Source organism: Gossypium hirsutum, chromosome A08 (genome assembly GCF_007990345.1).
Source record: "Gossypium hirsutum isolate 1008001.06 chromosome A08, Gossypium_hirsutum_v2.1, whole genome shotgun sequence".
In the NCBI taxonomy this organism is placed as follows: Eukaryota; Viridiplantae; Streptophyta; class Magnoliopsida; order Malvales; family Malvaceae; genus Gossypium; species Gossypium hirsutum.
The window spans coordinates 107,098,394-107,125,205 of NC_053431.1; the positions used below are offsets into that span (position 1 = coordinate 107,098,394).

General features: G+C 32.1%; 2 long non-coding RNA genes across 3 annotated transcripts; one reads left to right on the forward strand and one right to left on the reverse strand.

Annotated features, from left to right (window-relative positions):
- The first annotated feature begins 327 nt into the window (after positions 1-327).
- LOC121204495 (uncharacterized) lies at positions 328-5,758 on the forward strand. 2 transcript variants are annotated; one of them, XR_005899412.1, is made up of 4 exons: positions 2,212-3,099; positions 3,183-3,543; positions 4,579-4,652; positions 5,559-5,758. It is a non-coding gene; the product is annotated as an uncharacterized lncRNA (long non-coding RNA). The 2 variants fall into 2 exon arrangements; XR_005899413.1 differs by lacking the exons at positions 3,183-3,543; positions 4,579-4,652 and having other exon boundaries at positions 328-3,099.
- A 10,625-nt stretch (positions 5,759-16,383) lies between these two features.
- LOC107929639 (uncharacterized) lies at positions 16,384-17,725 on the reverse strand. The gene is made up of 3 exons (XR_001692872.2): positions 17,469-17,725; positions 16,841-17,230; positions 16,384-16,759 (listed from the first exon to the last, which is right to left on the reverse strand). It is a non-coding gene; the product is annotated as an uncharacterized lncRNA (long non-coding RNA).
- Positions 17,726-26,812: the final 9,087 nt, after the last annotated feature.

The following is a 26,812-nucleotide window of genomic DNA, read 5'->3' on the forward strand; positions in this document are numbered from 1 at the left end:
CTTCGAAACCATAATGAGTACTAGAAATAATATTATCCAAATACATAATTAGTAGTACACCACATAGTAACAACATTGTCCAAGTGCATAATATTACAACACATAAAAGTATCAATATCTTCAACCCTGAGAAAATTTTTGAAGCCAAATTTTTCTATGCTTCTTACTTTTAACTAAAAACATTTTGGCCTCTGATTCATGACTCCCTAGATAACTAAAAACATTTTGAAGCCAAATTTTTCTATGCTACCCTCCTACTGTACAGAATATAGTGATTTTGAACATCAATTATTTGAACATCACAGCTTTGAAGATGCTTTGGGAGGGAATCTAATGATTTTGAGTCACCTAAAACTCCTCAATAATATCACATAAATTTTCTGTAAGGTACTTTTCTCTTCTAGACTGTAAGATGCATTAGTAAGGACATTTTGTTCTCTGAAGTAAAGATTCTGGGAGTTGAATAATTCTGTTTCATTTTTTGGCAGGAGAAAATTCTGGGATAAGAATTGGTTTATACACCCCCTATCATTCCATATTTAAAGGCATCACCCCCAGTGGGAATTCTGTTTATGGATCTTGCTAACATGTCATATTGTTCTTCTGGGTTGGCATAAATAATGGTTTTTGTCTTGGATTTTGTAGTTGGTTTGAGGTGGCATAAATAACAGCATTATTTGACCGATAAACAGAGCCATTGGGATCAACAGAAAAATGTGACAACTAGGTCTCTCAAACACTGGCAGCAACCTCTACCATCCTTCAGAAGCATGCTAGGTTGGGTGCTTAAGTAGGCATTATTATAAAGAATTTTATCACTTTAGAGAGTGGGATTTGAGTAGTCATTTTTAGTTATTTTTTTCCCCTTTAAATCACCATTTCACATGTCTTTTAAGTTGAAGTTGCAGAATATTTTCTGAGTACTCATTTGCTAGAATTTTAAAGTTTCTAATATAGTTCGCTCAGATGGTAGTCCTCATCGAAATAGGAGTGTTGGCTCTTATCAGATTAGGAGCTTTATAGAATCTATTATAAAACAATTTCTACTGCTCTCCACATAGTATGATCCAATCAATTCTAACAATGAAACTCACTCCTACATGAAACACTAATTACCTAACCGAACCTTTAGCAATCCCATTGTTGCTCCTTTTTTATTGATTTTCCAAAACAAGAAACCCAAAAAGAAAAACCGAACCTCCAAAATGAAATTCAGAACACGAACAATCAGTTAGACCCAAAATACTAATCTTCTGGCCTTATTCGATCCAATCTGAATCACATCCATGCAAACCCAAAAGATAAAAAGAAAATCCTACCCAAAATCAATAATAATGCCAAGAAAAGCAATCATTTCTTTTTCTTTTTAATAACAAACTCAAAATGAATTAAACAAAGCCGAATAGAACCGAAGCATCATCAAAGACGTGAAATCAAACCCAGAAATCTAAAATAAGTTACCATAATCAAATGCAATAATGAATCAAATTAATCACTGATAAATCAAACATTTAGCAAAGAAGCTAAACCAGCTAAACAAACAAGTGATGCTAAACAGACAAATTATGAACATCAACGAGTAAACAAAGAGTTTACCTTAAATACGAATTTGTTGGCGATTCGGGAATAAACAAACCCTTGATTTTCTGGAACTGGAACTGGGTGGAGGACCGGAGGTAGACCGGAGGTGGATCGATGGAGGACGGAGGTAGCTTGATGCCTTGATTTTGGATTTGGGAAAAAAATAGAGAAGGGGAGATAGGGTTAGGGAAGACTGTCGGCAGTAAAACAAAACAATAATGTTGTGGATACAGTAAAATTAGCAACAATAGCAGAGGAGATGAGGCAGAGATGATGAGGAGCTATGGAAATGGTTTCAACGGTGAGAAGATGAGCTGTGGAAAATGTCTTACCGATTTCTAAGGGGTAAGACATTTTCCGAAAATATAGGGTTGATTTTCCCGTGTTTTGGAATTGATTTTCTAAAAGGAAATTATTTTCCTCCAATCAAACACCGAAAAATGGGGAAAACTATTTCCAAAAAATCATTTCCCCTATCAAACAGACCCTAAAAGAGAAAAACAAAAAAAAGGAGCCCAGATATAAGACCTGCCCAAAGACAGCAATAACGAGAAAACAAAAACCAAAATAACCAGAAATAGACGCAAAAGTAAGATTTTGGCCTGTGAAAAATCAAAAAACAGAAATAAAATCAGACTTCTTTAGAAGCGCAATAATTACGCCTTTTTCCTGCCCAATCAGAACTTATCTCTTGCCGTCTTGTCCCTTCATCTGACATTTCTTCATCAAGACTCTTTCATATCCCCAAGGGGAGCACTTCTCCATCAAATCCGTTGGCATCCCTCTTCAAACTCCCCAATTTCACTTTCTTCCTTCCATTTTCAATCTGGTTCTCTCGCCCTGTCCCTCTCCTCTTGCTTCTCTACAGATTCTGGAACACTTCCTACCAGGTATATTTCCTCCTTATTCTTCAACGTTTCATTTGCTAAAAGATGAGCTAAACTGTTTGCTATTTGTGGGATGAATTCAAATCTACATTCCCTAAATTTTAACAAAAGCTGATGAATATCATGAATATAAGCGCCTACCAGAGACTTGTCTGGGCTTTTCGCCTTGCATTTTTTTATTATTGACAAGGAATCTCCTTCAATAATAATTTTTTGCCATTGCATGTCAATACCGATCTGGATCGCTTTCCGGCACGCGAGTGCCTCAGCAACGAAAGTAGATGCAACTCGTTGATGGATCTCCGTACACGATAAAAGAACACTTCCTTCGCTATTTCTGGCCACGACCCCTACTGCCGATTGGCAAGTTCTTGCATCATATGCGGCATCAAAATTAATCTTCACAACCTGATCAGATGGGTGCCTCCATTTTCTAACAATAAAAGAGTTTTGTGTATTTCTTTTATCACTCTCGTTTAGCTCTGATATATAATTATTAACGAAAGTTACTATTTTTTTTCCAGATTTACTAGCCTTCTTATGCACTCCAGCGTTCCTGTCTCCCCAAATGACCCATAAAACATAGCAAAAAAGCCTACACTGAGATGGCGACCTCTGCGAAAATACCCAGGTTAGCCACTGTAAAAACCCCCAAATGGGTTTATTGTATAGAAAACTGGCCTGATAACTCTCTCTAAACTGAAACTGAAATAGGAAATTCACGAAAAAGATAGTCCATATTCTCTGTTCCACTTCCACACTGAGGGCATATTGTTGTGTTCGTTAACTTTCTTTGTAACATATTACCTCGTATAGGTAGATAGTTCCATGATAATTTCCAAACTGTAATTTTTGTAGCCATAGTTTTTTGTAAAATTCCTTATAGTCGGCTTGTAAAACGTAAGCTGTAGGATTGCCTTCAATGCTCTGTAATAGTTTATAGGCACTACGTACTGTGTATTCTCCCGATGGCTCACCACTCCATGCCCGAAAATCATCGTGAGGTTCCTCTGCCAACGGAATACGGAGAATCTTCTCGGCTTGTAATGACACATATATCACGGACACCGAAAAAGTGAGTTTAAGGTTTACGTATTAGGAAAATGAGTTAGTAAATATTTATAAAAAATATTTATGAAGTTAGTTGTGAGTTGAATTAGATTTTAATGAGGTGAATTTATTTTTAATTAGAAGTGCTTAGTAGAAAGGATTAAATTGAATAGAGCATAAAAGCTTAATAATAAAATAGAGAAAGGATAAATGATTAAATTAGTAATTAAACTAAATTAGTGACGTGTAAGTTAGAAAATAAATACATGTGTATTTAAATTATTAGTACAAGTATATATAATATATAAATTTACTTATAAATTAAGTAAAAGATATTTACTTATTATTATTATTATATTTTATCAATTAATTGAGATAATGAAAAATATATGGTGATGAAATATTACATGTGTACATGTATGTATGAATACACATGTAGTATTTTTATTTGTATTAATTAAATATTTTATAATTAATTATTAATTTAGTAAATAAAAGAAATAAAATGAAATAAAGAATAAATAAAAGAAAGAAAAACAAGAAAAAGAAACACAAAAGAAACGAAATAGAAAGAAAGAAGAAAAGAAAAGAAAAGAAAAAGGAGAAATTAGGGTTTGAAAGCTTGGAAGTTAAATTGGTAAGTCAATTAAGTTTCTTTCTTAGTGATTTTGATATTTTTGAAGTTCTAAAGTTTAATACTTTTGAATTTGTGTGAAAATATTGAAAGATGATAGGCTTTTAAGTAGGGTTTATGTTGAACTAATGATGAAATTAGGAGTTTAATTGATAGAAATTTTGATTTAAATTGATTAAAGGATTGAACTGTAAACAAGGTCATAAGTTTTGTGTTTAGGGACTAAATTGATAGAAGTTTAAAATTATGGAAAAATGATAAATGTTTGATGGAAATTGAATAAGGAAATAATATGAATTATAAAAAGGAAGAAGATGAAAATAGTTAGGATAAATTTGGGATTTAGGTTAAAGTTGCATGGAAAGTTATTATTTTCTATAAAATAAGTGTGTTATTAATTAATTATAATTATGCTAATTTTCATAGCAAACAAGGAAACTGAGACTTTGAATGAGAAGGGAAAGGAAAAAGTGATTGAGGAGTAGCTCGAAAAAATATCGGTTTGTATTACCTTAATTCAAGTTATTTATTATTAAATGTTTAATTTCAATATATGTATGAAAAATGAAATTGAGGTAAGCAGTGATAATTGAATTGAATGAGAATTGGATTTGATTGATGAATGTATATGTGTGAAATTGAATTGTATAATGATTTGTGGTAAATTTGAAATTGTGATTGAATTGTTATTGTGATTGATTTGAATTCGAATGATTCCAATACCCTATTAACTAGTCGGGGTAGGGTGGATATAGTTGGCATGTCATAGGATAGGAAGAATTCAGGGATTCTTCGACCTCGAGTCGATAAAACACTTGTTGTGTCATATTTACTTCGGATAGATTCGATGAGGCGTTGGTCGCCGCTTTGCTTTGGCTTAGCTGATGAGACGTTGGTCGTCACTTATTTGCTTCGAACTATCCGATGAGGCGTTGACCGCCACTCTGGTGTGTTTGGTTGGATCCGTGTATCCTCTAAAGTCCGAGTTATGTTAATATGGGAAATATATGTGAAGAGAAAAATTAAATGAAATTGATAAATTAAATTATTGAATGAAATGAGAAAGTGATATTATAAGATGAAATGAGAAATATAATTTGAGCTATGAGATTGAAGGTATAAAACCTAGGCTAATGAATTATTCATATTTGAATGTGAATTGGATATTTATATGTGATTGAGAGATGAACGAAATGTTCATGAATAGTTGGTAATCTTATTGATGAGATATTGAATCAAATAATGAAAATGATACAATGGAAATATGATAACTTAGAATGAATTATATGTATGATTTGTTAATTATCTATGCATGTTTATAATATTTTATATTTCCTATAATTTGAATTATGGTAAAACCACTGAGTATTTTCAGTACTCAGCGTACGGTTTGTTTCCGTGCGCAGGCTAGGTAAAGTTGAAGTTTGGTACAGCATCTGAGTCAATCCTAACCTCAGCTTAATTTCTGGTGAAGAATCTATCTTTTGGAAATGTGGCATGTATTAGGTTTTGTTTTAGTCACTTAAATATATTTATGTTTTGGGTGTAAGTAATTTGTAATTTTTAAGAAGTATTTGAAATGAATAGATGAATGTTATTTGGTCAAGATTTATAAGTCAATGTATTGGGCATGAATTAGGTGTGTTTGATATGTGAAAATAGTTTTAAAATGGTGAAAAATCATGTTTTCACACGGCCAAGTCACATGGGCGTGTGCCCAGGCCGTGTGGTAAAGTCAGAATTGCCCACAAGTTAGTCCCACAGCCGTGTGAGCAAGTCAGATTTGCCTACGGGTTGGCCCTAAGACCATGGGAGCCTCCCTGGCAGGCCACGCAGGCATGTCCCATGCCACACGGGCGTGTGCCCCTATTTTCAAGGAAAAGTTTCCGAAGTTCCTAGTTTAATCCCAAATCACTTCCTAAGCATATGTTGGGTCTCGTAGGTCCATATTTGGGACTTAAAGGTGGAATTTGAGAAATTTTAAATTGAAACATAGATTTATGACTCGGTGTTGTTCGTTATTAGTGTTTAATTCTAGTAATGTTTTGTAACCCTGTTCCGGTAACGGGTTGAGGTTAAGGGGTGTTATACGGCTACTTCCTCCGAAAAAGTAGACATTATCAACTCCTTTTTCCATATTCTGCTACTTGATTCAATTAGCTCAGCAACTTTAAAATTGCTCAAATTATTAATTAAAGACGATAATCTGGTATTTTTTGCATCTGGAATCCAAAAATCATTAATAGCTAAAATATTGGTACCAGTACCAACTTTCCAGCATAATCCCTCCTTTAAAATGCCCCTTGTAGTCCAAATACTCTTCCATGTATATGAACTGTTATTCCCCAATCGCGAATTTAAAAAATCCACACTTGGAAAATATTTTACTTTAAAAACTTTCGCAACTAAAGAGTTTGGATTGTTTAAAATTCTCCACCTTGCTTAGCTAGAAGTGCGACATTAAATTGAGCTATGCGCCTAAAACCCAAACCACCCTCCTCTTTAGGCCAACACATATACTTCCACTGACACCAATGAATCCCTCGTTTCCCATGTGCTTTTTGCTGCCAAAATTTCGCAAAGATCCTTTCTATTCTCCATAAGGAGAATTTGGTAAAAGGAAGCAAGACATAGCATAGGTTGGAATAGCTTGAAGCACCGACTTTATGAAGACTTCCTTACCTCTTTGTGATAATAATCTGGTACTCCACCCTTCAATTTGAGTATACACCTCTTTGAGATGTTGAAAAAACTCCTTCTTCCATCTGCCATTAGGAAGAACTAAATATTTTTCCAAGTTTGTTGAACTTCGTACCCTCAATATTTCCGAGACTAATTTCTTCTGTTCATTTGTAGTATTCGAACTATAGAAGATTGTCGATTTATCAAAATTAAAACATCGGTCTGAGCATTTTCCATACTCTTTCAGTATGATATATATAATTTGTTAGTCATCAAAGTAGCCAAATTAGAAAGTTCTCATAGATGTAAATTAAATCATGTAAATTGTCAAAATCCATGTAATTAATTAATTAAATGTTTATGATAGAAAAGTGGATAGTTGATTTTCACTACTCATTACAACTTTGAAATTTGCCCAAATAACTTATTTATTCTATGAATACTGAATTTTTTTTTTGTTAGATATATATTTGAATGTCCAAAAATATCGTGTATATTCAATGAAAATTATTTATTTGTACAATAAAGTTATTGGCATTTATTTATGATACTATATTTTAGTATCTGTCCAAAGGAGAACTAGGATATATTTAGATTGTTTGTACATTTGAATTTAAATAAGTTATATTATATTTAATTTTTAACAATTCAATATAAAAATTTACAAAAATAATTTAATATAAAAATTGAATATTCAAATTTAATTATATTATATATTTTTGAAAATTTGAATACATAATTATAATTAAAAATGTGTTTAAGTTTTTTTATTTAAATTAAAGGATACATAAAAATGAAATAAGTTTAAAATGCATTTTTTTTAAAATAAAATAAAATATTAAGTTATAAATTAATTTTATTCAGAACAAATATTTTTAAGTACTTTTTTACTTTGAACATTAATTTAAACTTGATTTTTATATATTTTTTAAAATTAAAATTAAAATTAAAAAATTATACATTAACAGATTTTAAAATTTAAATAAGAAAGATTGTAAAGTAGAATATAACAAATTTAAATATTTATTTTTCAATATTTTTAAATACAATTTAATTATTAATTTATGAATATTAAAATTTTAAAATAATATATTCTTAAAATTAAAATTTAGTTTTTTATTTTTTTTAGATAATCAAATTTATAAATTTAAATAAAATATATGTTCTTAAAATATGTAATTAAAATTACAATTGTAACAACCTGATAGTTAGGGGTGTCAGAAAGTGCATTCTCGGGACTCCGTTCCCATAAATAGGACTCGTAAATATTTTTAATAAATATTTATAAAACTAGTTGTGTAGTTAATTAGGTTTCGATTAAGTGAATTTACTTGAATTAAAATTAATTAGATATAATGACTAAATTGTATATAAGGAAAAAGTTGAATTATAGATTAAAAATAAATTAAAGGGCCAATGTAATAATTATACTTATATTATAAAAATATGTTAAAATATGTTATCTTAATAATTAAGTAAATATATATTATATAATAATAAATTAAAGGATAATAAAACAAAGTTAGTATATTAAAAAAAAGAAATAAAGAAAGATAAAGCCATACAAATTAGAAAGAAAAGAAAGAAAGAAAAAGAAAGAAAGGGAGAAAGACACAGACGGCAACCTAGGGACTTTTAGGGTTTTAAAGTTTAATTGGTTAGTCAATTTAGTTTTTTTTTTATAATTTTTATGTTTTTGGAATCCCGATACCTAGGGCAACCCGACCCATGTTGAAATTTTAGCAATTATTAAGTTTTTTTAAGTGTTGTCAATGTTGAATCATTTTAGTATTAGGGATTAAATTGATAGATTTTTTAAGTTAGAAATGGAAAAGGATTAATTGTAGAACAAATTGTAAAATTTCAGTATTAAGGATTAAATTGTGAAAATTTTAAAATTTAGGGGTTTAAATGAAATAGAGAGTTAAATTTAGTTTAAAGTGGAATTTTTATGAAAAAATAGAATTAAATGTGAAGAATAAAAATTGGTCATAGTTTAGGAAATAAATTGAAATTTAGACAAATATTGAGTAAAAATTTAAATATTCAATATTCAATATGAAATTGAAATTGAAAATTTATTTTATTGATGAATTTTAATTGTTTTAATTTCGTAGCTAACATTGTACCAGAATCCTCGAGTAAAAAGGGGAAAGATAAAATCGACGTCAAATAGCTCGGAATTCCTGGTATGTATTTCTATAATCCGAACCTAATTACTAATTGTTGTATTTTGATTTAATGCATATGGTAAGTGGTTGAGGTGAGTATTTGGCACTTTGATATTGAATTGGTATATATATTATGAATGTATTGATTATTTGAATTGAAATGAATATATATATATTTGTAAATGTGATAATGTGAAAATATGATAATTAGATATTGGTTGCATTTGGAAAGTGAATTGGAATCCTATTAACTGTATCGGGTTGAGTCGGATATAGATGGCATGCCATAGGATAGGAAGAGTTCAGGGATTTCTTCGAATTCGATTCGATGAGGCACTGGATGCCAATTTACTTCGGTTTAACTGATGAGACATTGGGTGTCAAATTTATATAGTGCTGGCTCAATTACTACTTCGGATTTATCCGATGAGGCACTAGGTGCCAAACTGGTGTGTTGGTTGGATTTGTGTATCTGTCCGAGTCTGAGTCGTGTTAATAGGGGTAATTAAATAAAACGGTACTATGATTGATATTGGATAATATTGTATGTGAATTGAAAATGAGATAGTGATTCGAAACATGAAAATAAGATACATGAGTTATGTACTCATGAATTGGATATAGAATGGATAATGTTATTGTTTAAATGATATATGGATCAAATTGTGAAAAGCTAGTATATAGCAAGTGATGATAATTGATTATGGTATGAAATGATGTATTCATGAATTGAGTATTGAATGACTAATGCCATTGTACAAATAAATGTTGTTTAATATGTGAATAACTATTTATATAGCAATTGTGTGAATTGGAACATTGTTTAACAAATGAAATATGATACTAGACATTAATATGTGCTTATAATTCAATTGTGCATATTATATTATCTTGTCTTTAAATTTTCAAATTTTTGAAATACCATTGAGTTTTACTCAACGTATGGTTTTGTTTTTCCATGCGCAAATTAAGTACTTCTCTTTTGATTGCCGATTCAACATCCAACAATTATCCCGAACTCAAATGTGGTGATGTTTATCTTTTGTGTCGGAATGTACCTAGGATGTCTAAATGATAGTTATTTTATTGATGGAATGTATATGAAGTTATAAGTGTAATGTTGGTTTGGTATATATATATAAACATGTGTGTGTGTTTGAAACTATAGTATGGTATGGTAAATTGAACCAAAGCTTGGTATGTGCATATGAATTCATGTTAAAGTTTTAAGTAGATATAAGCTAGGCCAAATTAATGAATTTTGGCATGTTTATAATCTTAATTTGAATGATGCATTAATGATATGTTTTGATGATATAAATGTGGTACCAATGAGGATACATTGGTTAGGCACCTAGGATGATTGTTTTGACATGTTTTGAATGTGTTTAATCGTGTTTTGAACAGGTTAAACGAATGATTTTTGAGTTGTTTAATGTCCAAGCATGTAGGAATTGGTAAATTTGTTGGTAAAGGCACATTTTAGGTCCACATGGCCAGACGCATGGGTGTGTAACTTGGTCATGTGAGACACACAGTTAGCACACATGCGTACAAGGCCTTTTAAAAGGTAGACGGCTTGGCACACAGGCGTGTGGTTTGGCCGTGTGACTCAAGTTAGAGAGTTACACGAGCACAGACACGGGCTGGGACACGACCGTGTGTCCCTACTTCGAATGCCCACATGGCTAGACACACGGGTGTGTGACTTGGCCGTGTGTGTCACACGGCCTGACCACAGGGCCGTGTAAACTTGCTGTTAAAAATTTTCTTACTTTTTTCAAAAATTTTCAAATGTTCCCGATTTAGTCTCAAATCGTTTCTAAAGTGTTTTCAAACTCTCAAAGGCTTAATAAGGGACTCTATACATGTTAATGATGAATCATTTTATTATTTTTTAAATGTTTTAAATGAATAATTAGATTACGATTACCCGGTAATGTCTCGAAACCCTATTTCGGCAACGAATACGGGTTAAGGGTGTTACAACAATTGTCAAAAACTATTTTTAAAAATTGTTTTAAAGAATTGTTTTAAAAAAATGTTTCAAAACTTTTTTTGATACAATTGTTTTATTTTTTTTAACATTAGAAAAATAATGCTATTGAAAGCTTTTAATTAGTTAATAAATAACAAAAAATATTTTAAAGAGTATTATTATTTTTCAAATATTATTTTGAAATAAATTAAGTATTTGCATCTAAATATAAAGAAAAAAATATTTTATTTTTTTCAAAATTTTACTTTTCTAGAATTACTATGCTTACAAAACAAATGAAATTATTTATCATATATTTTAATTTTTCTAAATTGTTTTTCAAATCTTTAAAATTTAAAATAATTCCAAAACATTATTTATCATATATTTAACTACAGTTTTAATTAAAAATTAAAATATGTAAATTGATTTAAATATTATTTTAACATTAATACAATTTTAAAATTAAAATTGTTAGAGTTGTGTGACCCCTTCACTTATTAAAAAAAAAATAGAGAGACAAAATAGGTGGTACAGATGATGCTGCACAAGTTGAATCCGTATAGGACTATGCTTCTTATATTAGACATTGACTATAACAAGGCTATTTAACCCATAAATAGATGTAGTCGAACTTTTTATGTATTGTGTGTTTTTTAACATAGTGAATTCCTCGTGTAAAAAATAAATTTACAAAAAATAATTAAATTGGATATATAATAAAAGTTTATTGAAACTAAACAAAGTATAATATATTTAAGGATTTTACTCGCAATTATGTTTTATAGTCAGCATTTAAATGAAATCTTCTCATTTCAAATTGTTGATGTCTTATTATTAGAATTTTATGAAAGGATTTGAAGTACATGATCAACGTTTAGAAACCATATATCATCCACGCAACCCTGCAGATCTGCAATTCCTAACATAATAAAACAACCCGAGGTTGCAATCAATTTAGGGAAAGACGGTTTTTAAATTTAAAAATTATAATTATCTCTTAAATTTTAAAATAGTTATTATTATCTATTAATTTTTAATAATTATTATAATAATAAATTTCATGTAAAAGATAATAATATTTTAATAAGAAATTTCCTATCAAAATTTAATAGGAAAATAAAATTAAAATATACTAATTTTTTAAGTAATATTTATCTAACAGAATTAATAAACCAAGAGTGCTTTCCAAAGAGTCTTAGAGAAAGCAGTAACTGCTGCAGCTTGGGATGGAGGAGAGCGGTGGCGATGACAGGGAGGGGAGAGATGAGATCTCTCAACTGGTGGAAGAACTCATCCAATTATCAGTTAAGTGCTCGAGATGAATACTTATGTCATAGGAAAAAGTAAACCAGAAATAGCAGATAAAGAAAAAATAAAAAATTTGTGGTCAATGGCAAGTCAGAATCTCTTTTTAATTGTGTTTGATTTAAAAGATTTGGAGACAATATGGAGGGACGTCCATGGTTGTTTCGGAAATACCTAGTTTTATTTGATCGGCTAAGTAAACAGATAGAGTGAAATCAGATTAGGCTATTCTCTTCTTCGTTCTGGATCAAAATAGGCTCGTGTCTACCAGAATTCGACAAAAAAGATCTTTTGCATGCTATTGGTGTTACTTTTGGAGGAGTAATTAGATCTGAAATTATTGGTGATTTATGTCGGTTAAGAATAAACCTGGATGTGTAGAAACCTCTTCGAAGAGGTATTTTTGTTTCAAGCAACAATAGTTTTAAATCATGGATTTCTTTTAAATATGAGAAGTTACCGATTTTTTGTTTTAGATGTGGAAGAATGGGGCATAGCATTAATGATTGTCTTGTGCTAGATCCTGCAGAAATAAATAAAATTAGAGATGATCCACAATATACTTTAGCACTAAAAGCTGAATCAAATTTAATTGGAAAGGAGAGTATAAAATTAAATGCTTTCTCAAGGAAGATGGGGGTTCAATGCTCTTATACAGGAAACATGGAAATAAAGCACAATGGAATTAATAAATCTGTTGAAGGAAATACGTATAGGGGACCCAAAGATATACTTCAAGTGATGGGTTGGAGGCAGTATTAAAGAATCAGGAGGAAGGCTCTACTATGATGCAAACTGGTGAGAAGAATGGAATATCCAATGAGCTGGGGCAAAATTCAACTTTAATGAAAAAATCAAGCTGGAGGAGAATAGCTCCAGGGATTTTGATAGATAAATGAAAGGATGAAAGCATTATGGGGAAGTTAATATTTCCCAAATTTGATGGAGATAACTTCACAAAATTTTCATATGAAGATGAAGAAAAAAGATTAAAACAAGAAGGAATAATTGACTGAGCAGAAGTTCCTATAGGTATGATGAATGAAAATTCAGAACAAAATGACGTTCCCAACAGTTTTGGATCGGCGGCTGCCAAATGGCAAGCCGACCGGGCGCAATGAAAAACATATATTGGAATGTCCGTGGGTTAGGGAGTCCACGGTCGGTACAGAGGCTGCGACATTTGTTAAAGCAGCATAATCCCCATATGGTCTTCTTAATGGAGACTAAAATTGATAAAAAAATGTATAGAACAGGTTAGAAGGAGTTGTAGATTTATGAATTGGGATTGACATTGAAGCTGAAGGGTCTCGTGGTGGACTGTATTTAACATGGAAAGGTGATATCACGATTAATTTGAGAAGTTTATCCAAAAACCACATTAATGTAATGATAAAAGAGGATTCTATTAAAGAATATTGGCGGTCTACGGGGTTTTATGGTTCACTTTATTCGAACAAGAAGAATTTTTCATGGAATCTACTAAGAAAATTGGGTCAAGAACAAAACCATCTTTGGCTAGTAAGTGGTGATTTTAACGAGATTATGTACTCCTTTGAAAAAAGGGGAGGAATTCAAAGGGAGCAGAGGAGAATGGAAGCCTTTCAAGAGGTTTTAGAGGAATGCCAGCTGACGGATATAGGTTACTCGGGGGTTTGGTTCACATGAGAAAGGGGGAACTTGACAAAAAACAAACATAAAAGAGAGACTTGATAGGGGAGTTGCAAACGAAAAATGGATTAATTTGTCTCCATTAGGAAGTATTCAACATCTACCTTATTCAATGTCAGATTATTGTCCTCTCTTTTTAAATACAAACAATGGAATCATGTATACAAGGAGTCCAAAAATTAAATTTAAGGCGTGGTGGACCATGGAGGAGACTTTTGAACAAGAAGTAAAGCTTTAATGGGAATCATCAACAGACATGTTAATAGAGAAAATTGAAATTTTGCAGTTTTTTTGAAGAGATAGGCAAACACAATCAAAAGATGCAGAGAGGGACTAAAAAGAAAGTTAACCAAGGAACTCACAATTCTGTTAGAAAAAGAAAAGGATGATAAAACAATGGCTAAAATTATTGATTCTAAAATTCATCTTAATATGGAGATTGATAAAGATGAAATGTACTGGGAACAAAGGGTAAAAGCAAATTGGCTTCGGCTTGGGGATAAAAATTCAACCTTTTTTCACAAATGCGCCTCAATTCGTAGATGATCTAACATGATTTACAGGCTGGAATTGGATGAAGGAAAGGAAATTACTGACGATTCAGAGATTAAAAAGGCTGCTACTTCATTCTTTCAGGAGCTTTTTACAACAAATGGAGTTGAAGACCCTTCTCATGTTCTTATGGGCATTGAAAAAAAAATTTCTACCTAGTTGAATTCAGCTTTATTATATCCTTTTACGGTAAAAGAAGTTCTGACAGCTTTAAGAGGAATGGGGCCTACAAAAGCACTAGGACCTGATGGCTTCCCAGCATTAATTTTTCAAAGATACCGGCACATGATAGGTAAAGATGTTGAAAATTTTTGCTTAGGCATCTTGAATAGGGACTAGAATTTCGACTCTTTTAATATAACAGATATAGTGCTTATTCCAAAAGTCCAAAGTCCCACAAAATTAGTTAGCTTTAGACCTATTAATTTGTGCATGGTCATTATAAAATTGTAGCAAAAACAATAGCAAATCGTTTACAAGAAGTTATTGGCAGCTGCATTGATAAAGCACAAAACGCTTTTGTACCAGGGAGACTTATTTCTGATAATGTGCTTTTAGCATACGAAATTCTACACATGTTTTAACAAAAGCGGACGGGAAAAAAGATATATGGCAGTGAAGCTAAATATAAGTAAAGCTTATGATAGAGTTGAGTGAGATTTTTTTAAAGAAAGTAATGTTACAGAGGGGCTTCGCAAAGGAATGGGTGGGATTAATTATGAAATGCATTACCAGTCTCTTATGTAGTAAATATCAACAGAAGGAGGGGAGGAACTTTTCAACCTACTAGGGGGCTTAGACAAGGCGATCCCCTTAGTCCATTTTTTTTTCTAATATGCAGCGAGGTATTTTCATCATTGATGAGATTAGCAATGGGAGAGGGTTTGATAAAAGGTGCAAAAGCAAGCAGAAGAGGGCCATAGATATCTCACTTACTTTTTGCGGATGATTGCATTTTGTTTGGTGAAGCAACAATCAGGGGTTCAACAATTTTGAAGGGATACTCAAGGAATATGAAAGTTGTTCAGGCAATGTGTGAACTTTAATAAATCAATGATCTTCTACAGCTCAAATACAACAGAAAATAAAAAAGAAGTCTCGAAACGGCTAGGAATAGGAAGCTCAACAAATCTTGAAAAATATTTGGGTCTCCCTAATGTTGTAGGTAGACGAAAAAAAGAATCTTTTCAGAATTTAAAAGAAAGGGTCTTTGTGCAAATTGAAAACTGGAGCACTAGGCTTCCATCGCAAAAAGGAAATGAGGTCTTCATTAAATCAATACTACAGGCAATACCTACTTATGCTATGTCTTGCTTTCTTCTACCAAATTCATTATGTGGAGAGATTGAAAATATTTGTGCTAGATTTTGGTGGCAAAAAGGCCATGGGAAAAGAGGAATACATTGGTGCCAGTGGAAACATTTGTGTCGCCCTAAAGAGGAATGTGGAATGGGGTTTAGGAGTATGACCCAATTTAATATCGCATTACTAGCAAAACAAGGATGGAGATTCATAAATTACCCAAATTCTTTAGTTGCGCAAGTATTTAAAGCAAAATATTTTCCAGAAGATGTTTTTTTAAACTCGCGATTAGGAAATAACAACTCTTTTGTATGGAGGAGTATATGGGCGACTAAGGGTATTTTGGAAGAAGGATGTTGCTGGAAGGTAGGTTCGAGCCCGAGCATTTTAGTTATTAATGACAATTGGATTCCAGATTCAAGAAATTTTAGACTATCATCAAGTAATTTTAATTTGCCAGATTTTAAAGTTGCTGAGTTAATTGATTCTAATAAAAGGAAATGGAAGAGAGAGCTGATTGTCAATACCTTAACAGAAGTAGAAGCTGGAAAGATCCTTAGCATCCTGTTGGTGAAAGAACCTCATGCTGATATTCTGACGTGGAGCGGGGAACCTTCGGGAGAATACTCGGTTTGAAGTGCCTACAAACTATTACAAATTTCTAGTCCTAGAGCTTATGCTTTACAAACCGACTTCAAGGATTTTTACAAAAAACTTTGGCTCCTAGATCTACCTACCAAAATTAAAGTTACAATTCGGAAGATCTCATGGAACTATTTGCCTACACGGGCTAACATGGTATACAGAAAACTAGTAAACAGTTCCGCATGCCCCCGTTGTGGTGAAAGAGAAGAAACAATAGACCACCTCTTCCACGAATGTCCTGTATCAGTGTCAGTTTGGAGAGCTTATCAACCTCGAATTTACCTCTTCCACGAATGTCCTGTATCAGTGTCAGCTTGGAGAGCTTATCAACCTCGAATTTTATATAGGACTCTAATATAGCATTTGAACAGTGGCTTACCAGGGTTTTCGTTCAACATCCTTCCAGTCACTGCAGAATATTTTGCTGTGCGCTATGGGCCATCTAGGGAGACAGAAATGCTCGTATTCATAAAAAGACAAACAAATCTGGTCAGGAGATAGCAAAATTTGTCCACAACTACATAACAGAGTTAAATGGTGTTGAAAAAAGAACATCCAAAGGTTTAAAGGAGGAAATAAAATGGAAACGCCCACCTGGCCAAACAGTAAAAATTAATTTCAATGGAGCCTACGACGAGAGGAATCATCAGTCGGCATCTGGAATAGTTGTCAGAGACAGTGAAGGGCTCATCCTCCTATCATGCTCGGAGATTCATTAAAGAGTGTCCTCCGCCTTCGCTGCTGAAGCCCTTGCTTGCCGTAAAGCAACCTAGTTCGGAATCGACATGCAATGGCCAGAAATTTTCATTGAGGGTGATTCTTTATCGATAATAAAGAAATGCAAGGCTAAAGGGTATGATAAATAGCAGATAGGGGCTTATATACATGGCATTCATCAGTTAAAGACTAGATCCAAAAATCTAAGGTTCGAATATATCCCAAGAACAGCAAATGTTTTAGCCCATATTTTAGCAACAGAAACTTTGAAGAGGAAGGAGGAGATGTACCCGGTCGAGAGTGTCCCCAGATATGCCAAAAACCAAATGGAAAATGACAGCATGAGAGAATCGGATTGAAGAAGAAAGGAGATGGAGAGAAAGTAAGGAAGTTTCAAAATGAACAAATCAAAAGTCATAAGGAATAAAGCTTCCTTTGAAAACGGTAACGCCATTAAAATTGAAATGACAGAATGATGGAAAGACAGCGTCAGAATTTTTCTAATTGGGCATTAAGACGATGGGAATAATTACACTTCTAGAATTTTGTGTTTATTTTTTTAGTATCTAAGAATTTTTATTTAACGGGCCATTTTGAGTGTTGACCTTCAGTAATGTTTTGATAAATTTTGAACTTTGTTTTATATTTTAATTATTATATAAGCCCAATCCGATTATTAATTTTAAAAAAGGTAATATTTATCTAAAAAAGAATTTAAGGAGTAATTTAAAAAATTAAAATTAAAATTTTAATTGGAATATATATATCAATTTACAAAAATAAAGATATTTTAGAATTAAATATTTTGAAAGGATAGTTTAATTAGAAAGTTATAAAATATTTTTTTAATTAGAAAGTTATAAAATATTTTTTTAAGTTATAGAAATTAAATGGCATGACTGATATTTATATATGATATGAAATCGTGAAACGTTTCTAAGAAATACTACGGCATGACTAAGATTTTTTACCTACTTTATAACCTCATGCTTAAGTTGTAAGTAAATTAAATTATAATTATATTATAAACAAAAAGGAGAAAAAGAAAATAACACAAACACAAGTTATTGAATATGATTATAAGATTGACAAAGGTATAAAAGGTGCTTGCATATTCCAAAGGGTTCTTTTGATGGAGAGAAAAAGTGTTACAAACAAGTGAATATGATGTACTGGAAGAAGGTAGAGGAGAAGACTCAAGTAGATTTGGTAACATTGAGCACATCACAGATGGTGAGGTACAAAAAGTTAAACATAGCTAACAATCAGGCTTAACAAACAAGTAAATTGAGAGAATTTTAGAGAGAACCCTTTCAGAGTTCAAATACTGAAAATGCCAAAAGTTTCGAGTTTTTTCACTTGTTTTGAAAGACTTCTATTTATAGTGTTTCAAGAATAAGAGTTAAAATGATGGTAATTAATATGAATAATGTAATTAATTTTCAGTTAACATTACATTAATTATTAATAAGGGATTGTGAAAGTTTTTGTTAGTGATGGTGAACAGTGAAGAAGAATTCATTGTGTTTTTGAAAGGAGAGAAAAACACTCAATGTTACAAAAAAAGGTTAAGAGGAGAACTCTTAACTACCTCCATATATGATCCACCAAGTTAAGCTCTCGGAACATCTCAAAAGTGAAGATAACCTAAGAACCCTGCCATATTATGGGGCTACTTTCATTTCTTCTACTGTGGTGAAGTGGTACTACGTGAAACATTTTTCGTGGAACATATCTTGAAACGTAAGACGATAGTTGTTCTTAGATGGGATGTTCTTGAGTAATGATTATTTTGACGTGTTCCAAATGTAAGTTGTTCTCGACATAGTTGTTCTCAATGTAGAGGTTGTTCTGAATAAGAGTTGTCTTGTGGTAATACTTTTCTTGGAAAATTTTGTTATGAATAATGACTCTTCCAAAAAAACACGATTCTTCTAAATCCAAGTTGTTCCAAATAATAGTTGTTCTAAACGTAACTATTCCTAAAATGCTATTATTCTAAATAAAAGTTATTTCAAACTTTAGTTGTTCTCAAATATCAACTACACTGGATAACAATTGTTTTAATTAAACTCTTGTTCTGAACATAGTTATTCTCGAACAACATTTGCTCTGAACAACAACTATTTTAAGCAAGAGTTATTGCTCTAAAAGAGATACGCTTGGTAGTATAATTTCCTGAAGCATAATATTCTTTATTTTAAGGATAAAAAGTTAGTAGCCAAAATTGAGTATCTACACATATAAGGGGTTGAATCCCTACTCTTACTTGCTTGCTCTCCAGTGTATCACCATCTTATCAAAGTGCATAGTGTTTTCTTATAGAAATTGTATTGATTTGTTTGGATGTATAGTTATAGATTTATTGATATTTTTGAAAATATGTTTATAAATATTAAATGAATGAAATTTAATAAATAATTTAAATATAAATATTTATCAAGTATATAAAATACCCATCAATATATTTCATAAATAAAAATTCCTTTACATTAAACAAATTCAAAATAAACAATAAAAAATCTATATATTGAATAATGTGTATCTACAATAAAATCATCTCATATTAATCTATAAGATGGAAGTTTTATACACATAAAGCTATACTCGTGAAGTTTTTTTAGAGATTTTGTTTTGTACCTTTATTTCATTTGTATGTTATAAGTCCTTCACCTATTTTATTATTTACTATTTTTTATACTTCCCGATGTCGGGGCGACACAATTTTTTGGGCAATGGATGTGGTGACGACGTTGTGAGGAGGAAAGCCAGCACATCACGCGTCACGAAGATTCCTAATGTTATGCAGCCATGTTTTGTACAACTCAAAAGGACTTGTTATCCCAATTGGACTCTGATTACTACAGGGTTATTTTAGTCATTTTAGCCCTTAGTATTAAGCCTATTTAGAAGGCCTTTGTAAGCCTGATTTAGACATGTCAATTAACAAGGGTTTTTCTTGAGGACAATAAGATGTAGTCACATATGAGTTTTGGTGAGAGTTTCGTGGTAACTATGAAAAGAATTTTGTTCCCGAGTTAGGACTTTGTTTTTTGGGGTTTAGTTTTGTACGTTTAATACATTTAAGTTATTTTCTCCATAATGTACTCTTGTTTGTTTACTCATTTAGTGAAAAGTCGAAGCCTCCTTTACCTGTGTTTTTTATCCTCTTCAGAGAAGTTTTCCACGTAAATATTTGTGTATTTGATCTTCTCTATTTTACTTGTTTTGTAACAACCTGTTTTTCAGTGGTGTCGGAAACAATAGTTTCAGGACCACAATTCTGACGAGAGAGTCCATAGATATATTTAATTAATATTTATGAGTTAAATATAGTATAATAGCAAACAGTGATTTAATGGATTTTATTAATTGGTTAGTTAGTCAAGGTACAAGTTGTGCGTTTCGAAAGTTAAGTGGTTTTAAAAAATGAGATATCGGAGCATTGTTTCTGTAAATCGAGCCCATGAATATTTTTATTAAATATTCATGAGCTTTTATATAGGTGAATTGAGGTTTGGTCCGGTAATTTTGATGATTAATTAAGTAATTAAGGAAAAAAAGACTAAATCGTAAAAATTATAAAAATTAATCAGTATTAGTTATTATTCGTTAAAAGGCATAATTAAAATTTATTTAATTTCTTATATGTCAATTAAACCATTTTGATCTTAGTGACCTGTTAAAGTATGAGATAGTTGAATATTTATAATTAAATATTTGTTAAATTAAGTTAAAATAAATAAAGTAAAAGATTAAAAACATAAACAAATGAAGTCATCTTCTTCACTTTTTTTTCCAACCGAATGGCCATTTTTGGAGCTTCTCCATTTCGGCCAAGGAATTCTTCTTACATGCTAAGCTTTTCAAATCCGGTTTTTCATAATTTTTATGTTTTTAATATCGTTGCAATTAGGTCCAGCTAACTCGTATCTTCATTTTCAAAACTGTCAAAGATTTAAAAAGTTTCAATTAATATTATTTGAAGTTTTTTAATGTATATGGTAAATTTTGAAGCTTAGAAATGAAATAAGATTAATTTGTTAAGTAAATTTTGTTAGTTTTGAGTTATAGACTAAATTGTGAATATATTAAAATTGGTATGAAATATTTGTAAATTGTGATAATAAGAGGATGTATATAGACATAATTGAAGTGGATTTAAAATTTGGAGTTAAATTTGGAAGATGTAGTAAGTTCGGTTTTAGGGACTAAATTAAATAAAATGCTAAAATTTAAGGACAACCAAATAATTAAATTGAGTTTATACTTGTTTATAATTGGTTGAAATAAGAGAGTTTGAATTAATAAATTGAATTTAATTATTGAATAGATCGAAAATTGGACCAAATTAAAGATAATTGGGGAAATAACAAAAATTACGTATTAGTCCTTAGAGAGTTGTTTGTTTGTTGTCTTGACCAAGTAAGTTCATGTGGTATGTTTGAGTTAAATTTTTATGCACTTAGAATTATAGTTGTAATTATGTTTAATTATAATTTTGATTATTTACAATTAGATATAAAAAAGTAAGTTAAATGATTAAATTAATACGATGAATTACAAATTGAAATAATTAAATACTTGACCCTAAATTGGACTGGAACTAAGATTTTTTATATGATAAAGTGATGATTTGATGTAATTAACTAAATTGATTCAATTTAGACGTATTGATAGTGATAATGAACGAAATGAATATATGTGAAAAATGTGTATATATATAAATGTGTAATTGAATGCATATAGAGATGATTGATGTTGTCATGAGTATGGATGAATGATTTAATGATGAAAATATATGTGAATTGAGATGTTGATTGATAATAAATTGAGTAACGAATACCCTATTAATTGTTCGGGTAGAGTCGGATATAGTTGGCATGTCATAGGATAGGAAGAGTTCAGGGTTACTTTGACTACGAGCCAATGAGGCACTGGGTGCCAAATTGCTTCGGTTATACCGATTAGACACTGGGTGTCAAACTATTTATAAGCACTGGGCGTAATTATTTGCTTCAGATTTATCTGATGAGGCACTGAGTGCCGAACTGGTGTGTTGGTTGGATCCGTGTATCCATCCAAGTCGCATTAATAGGGAGATAAAAAATAAAAAAAGTATGATAATGAATAAGCATTTGAAATCCATGAAATTGGAAAATTGAACATGAGATGTGGTATATGATATTGAGATGGTAAATGAATAAGAAATGGAAGAAAAATGTGAAATGAAATGTCTATTTGTGAAATGAGATGATATGATGATTAGATGATATATATGTGAAAATATATGTGAATTGAGATGTTGATTGATAATAAATTGAGGTAAGTTACTTGGTTTTAATACCTATGAACTTACTAAGCATTTGTAATCCTTACTACCTTGTTTCCTTTTTCCTTGTAATGTCAGGTGGATCGTCGAGAAGCTTGCACTATCCTGGTATTGATTCAATAGTATTTATATAGTTTAAAACTTGGTTTTGTAGCATGTATATAGGTGATTCATTTTTAGTCAATCTTGAATATTGGTATTTTGGTTCTTGATTGTGGTTTGAGTTTTGCATGGTTATATGTTATGTATTTAAGGGTTTATGGTGGTATATGGTTAAGGCATAGTTGAATTGTTTTAATTAGAGGCGAGCATTCGATCGAATCGAATCGAATGAAAAGATTTCGAGTTAATCGAGTTGATGAATCTTATTTTATCATCCTAACTCGATTTGAAATTTTCTAGAATCGAGTCGAGCAAGATGAAATTCGAATCGAATCAAACCAAATATATTTGTTCGAGTTAAATTTAAAAAAAATAACTTTGGGTCCTTGTAATCACTACTGTAATTAAATTTGCCCACCGTAATCAAATTTGTTATTAACTTTCATCTCATAATTAATTTATTAATATTTTATATAAAATTAACTTCTTTGTTTGCTTAGTTGCTTCAATTATCTTTTGATTTCTGTCATTTTATATTTTGAAATTAAAAAATATATTAAATATAAAATAATGTGATTTTTTAATAAAAATTATCTTAAAGATAAAATGTGAAATCGATACCAACATAAAATTTTAATACGAATATTTTATGACATCATCAATAATTCAATTTTAGATTTAATATGATTAAACAAATCAATAATATAAATAGTAAAAAATGTGAAATTTAATTTAATAATATAAGTAGTATATATAATTAAAATTATTACTATTTAGGTTTAGATTTTTTTATAATTTTTTATTTGGGGTAAATGGTGAAAAGTAAAAGTTTAGGGAAAAATAAAAAGTTTTGAGGGTTAAGGGAATAAAATTTTTGGGGCAAAGTTAATGGGGAAAATATTCAAAAAGAAAATTGGTTGCATGACACGGCCATTTGGCCTCTTTGATTTTTGGTGCAGGTTTATTCAAACGGCCTCAAAGAGTTACTCGGCCTTGCGACAAGGTCGTGTGACCCAGAGTTACACGGGTATAGGTTGTTACACGGTTTAGCCACACGGACATGTTCTTGAGCCATATGGGTAGAGCTCTGTCACACTACTGTGTGACCCTTGTTTGCACTTTTACTCAAATCTTTTTTTGTAAAAGTTTCATTTTAACCCATAATTGTTCCTGGTTTGTTTTAAATGCTTTGTATGCTCAATTTAGGTCTGTGTAACACTCCAAAATCCCATATATTTTTATATATGTGACACAGAAATCTGTATCTGCTTCAGTGATTAAGTGTTCTAGGTGTGTGTGTGTGAGGTCCCAAGTTTAAGCCTTGTTTTGGGAAATTTTTGTATTTTTCTAAGTAAAGCCTTAACCTCGCTCAGTAGGCTTAAGTATAATTGTTAGTAATAATATATCAGAATGAGCCTGTTAGTCTGGTGGTTAAGATGTGTGTTGGTGTGATTGAGGTCTGGTGTTCGAGTCTTTGTGTAAGCGATAGAATTTATTTTTGCCTAACTTGACTGGAAGTGTTTAAGTGAAGTTCAAATTCTGTTTAGTGGAGTGTGGTGCACTATTTTTAGGGAATTTGAGGGGTAGTGGGAATGTTTTAGAGGATTTGGGTAGTTTTGATAGTCTATCTGAATTCTATTTTCAAAAAATTTATGTTTTCTCTTCTTCAGCAAGTTCCTGATGCCAACTTTTTTTCTTCCCTTTTCATTTTTTTCGTTCATCGTTTGGTGTCTTCCTGTTGGTTCACTCGATCGATCGCTTTTTGCGATTGTGGTTAATTTCATCTGGTAAGTAATCTTTTCGTTCTTCTTCAGTTGGAATTGAGGCCTAGTGATGTTGGTTTATGGTAGTTGGCAATGTATGATGTGTTTAGGAGAAGAGCGGGGTGCTGGAGTCGTTTTATTGGCGTTGTAACGATTGAATCTTCGCAACTTGTCTTAAGGTAAAGGTTTTAGTTGTTTCAAGAGGGTTGTCTATCACTTTTGATTCGGATTAATGTCATTCCAAGGGCTTACCTTGGGGTTCGTTTAGTCGATTATAGGTTTTGGAGTGCTTAGGAGTGATTACGTGTCGAAATTGAACCAGGTGTGTACCTGAAAGTGCAGAAAACAAGGTTTCGACGAAAGCCAAAAACTATTCTGTCGATGCCACACGGGTGTGTGGTCGCCCGTGTGGTAGGCAGTGTGATTGAACACTGGCGTGTGATGGCTAGGTAAGTCGTGTTTGACACACGAGCTCGATAATTTGGGCCGTGTGGGCTACACAGGCTTGTGGGCCAACACGAGTGCACCACACGGGCGTGTGGGATTCTGGGCCAGGGTGTGTGATCTACACTATCGTGTCGGCCCACACGGACAGATCACTGGGACGTGTGAGCCCAATTTACTGATTCGTTTGCTAAAGTTGCAAGGGTCACCCAAGGCAACTGTAAACTTTCGTAGGGTTGGTAAGCAATTAAGCAATGCTTTGATCCCTAATTGACTGAATGATGTATGCATAACTGTTTACGGAGCATGATTATAGTACCGTACTGATTATATGCATGACACTATGTAATAGCATGCCATGATATATGTTGCATTGCATGGGGATGCGATGATATATGTGGAGGAAGTGTACTGAAAGGCTTTAAGCCTAATATACTAGCAGCACAGCTGCGACTTACTGATGGCTTGGAGCTTAATACTGGCAGCTCAGCTGCAAACCACTGTTAGTGCCGCATTCGGTACTTTTTGGAGTGTAGGGTTAGGTGGGTTGATTATACCCCTACATAGAGTGTAGGGTTGGACGGAGATGGAGTGTAGAGGCTGGCTGGGTAGGATCTAATATTGTATATTTGTGACTGTACTGATTATTGATTCTGTAATAGGCCAAGGCCCTACTGCATGACTGATTCTGTACTAAAAAGGGCTTAAGCCTAGACTGTCTTTGTCTATTAGTATGTTGGGGATCACACTGAGTTTTTGTAAACTCACCATTTTGTTTTACCCATACAGGTAATCCTTAGGCATAGGTGGATTGGTGTAACGGAGGACTCGATAGTGGCCACACGACCCTTTTGACTTTGTCTCGTACTTATCTATGGCTTTAAATTTTATTTTGGGTAATTTTTATGTAATATGGCCTCTATGGATTTTGGATTAAACTTAGGTTTTATACTGTTTATGATTATGGCTGTTAGTAGTAGGTAAAAATTCAGGTTTTCAAAAGAAATGCATGTTTTAACAAAATACACAAGAGGAAGCGAACTATTTTTAAAAGCTTCCATAATGTATAATGTTTTGCAAACTAACGGCTGAAAGAAAATCATGATTTTAGATTTAATGGAAGATAATGGTGAATTCTAAATGGAAAAATGATTTTTAGCAAACGAGACTGATTTCGTACACACTTCTATGTGACATCACCACATTCGGCCATAAAGTCCAGGTCGGGTTTGGGGTGTTACGTTTAGTTGTATAAGAGTAGGTTGCAAAACTCGACTGTGTATTTGGGTTTTAAAAAGAAAATTTTATTTTTAACTGATTTTTGAACATTGGAATATTTCACTGAACGTGTGGTACATCGAGTCCCCGGCACCGATCTTGTAAGTCCTCTGAAACTATTATTTGTTTCAAACTGAAACTATTATAGGTAGTAAATACTGAGACTACTGTAGGTAATAAACTGTATTGCAAATATGTTAGTAGTGTATACTGAGACTGTAGTAAAATTGATAAACACTACGCTTTACGAATATGAATTCTGAACTACTAATACTGTTTTGTATAAAACTTTGTTAATAACTACTGGAACTGTAAACTGATACATAAAACTGTTAAACCAGATAAACTCGCTTAGATAATGAGCACGAGAGGTACTGCGGACAAGGTACTAGAGGCCGTGGTAGAGGCCGTAGAGGGGCTCGAGCTGGGTCCTTATCGTCAGACAGCATGCCTAATTTGAATACTAGTGAGAGACATATTTCATCGGTGACTGAGACAGGATTTGGGTCTCATGATCGTGAGGCTGGGGACGACACACTGTCCCAAGCCATGTTACGGATTCTGGAGAGAGTCGCTGAGCCCAATACTAGAGCTGGAGGCCGAGGGTCGATTACAGATTGACTCTGGTCTAATGGAGCTGAGATATTCAGAGGTGTTGCTGGGGTCGCCTCTAATGTGGCTGAGTACCAGATAGAGGCCACAGATCAAATTATAG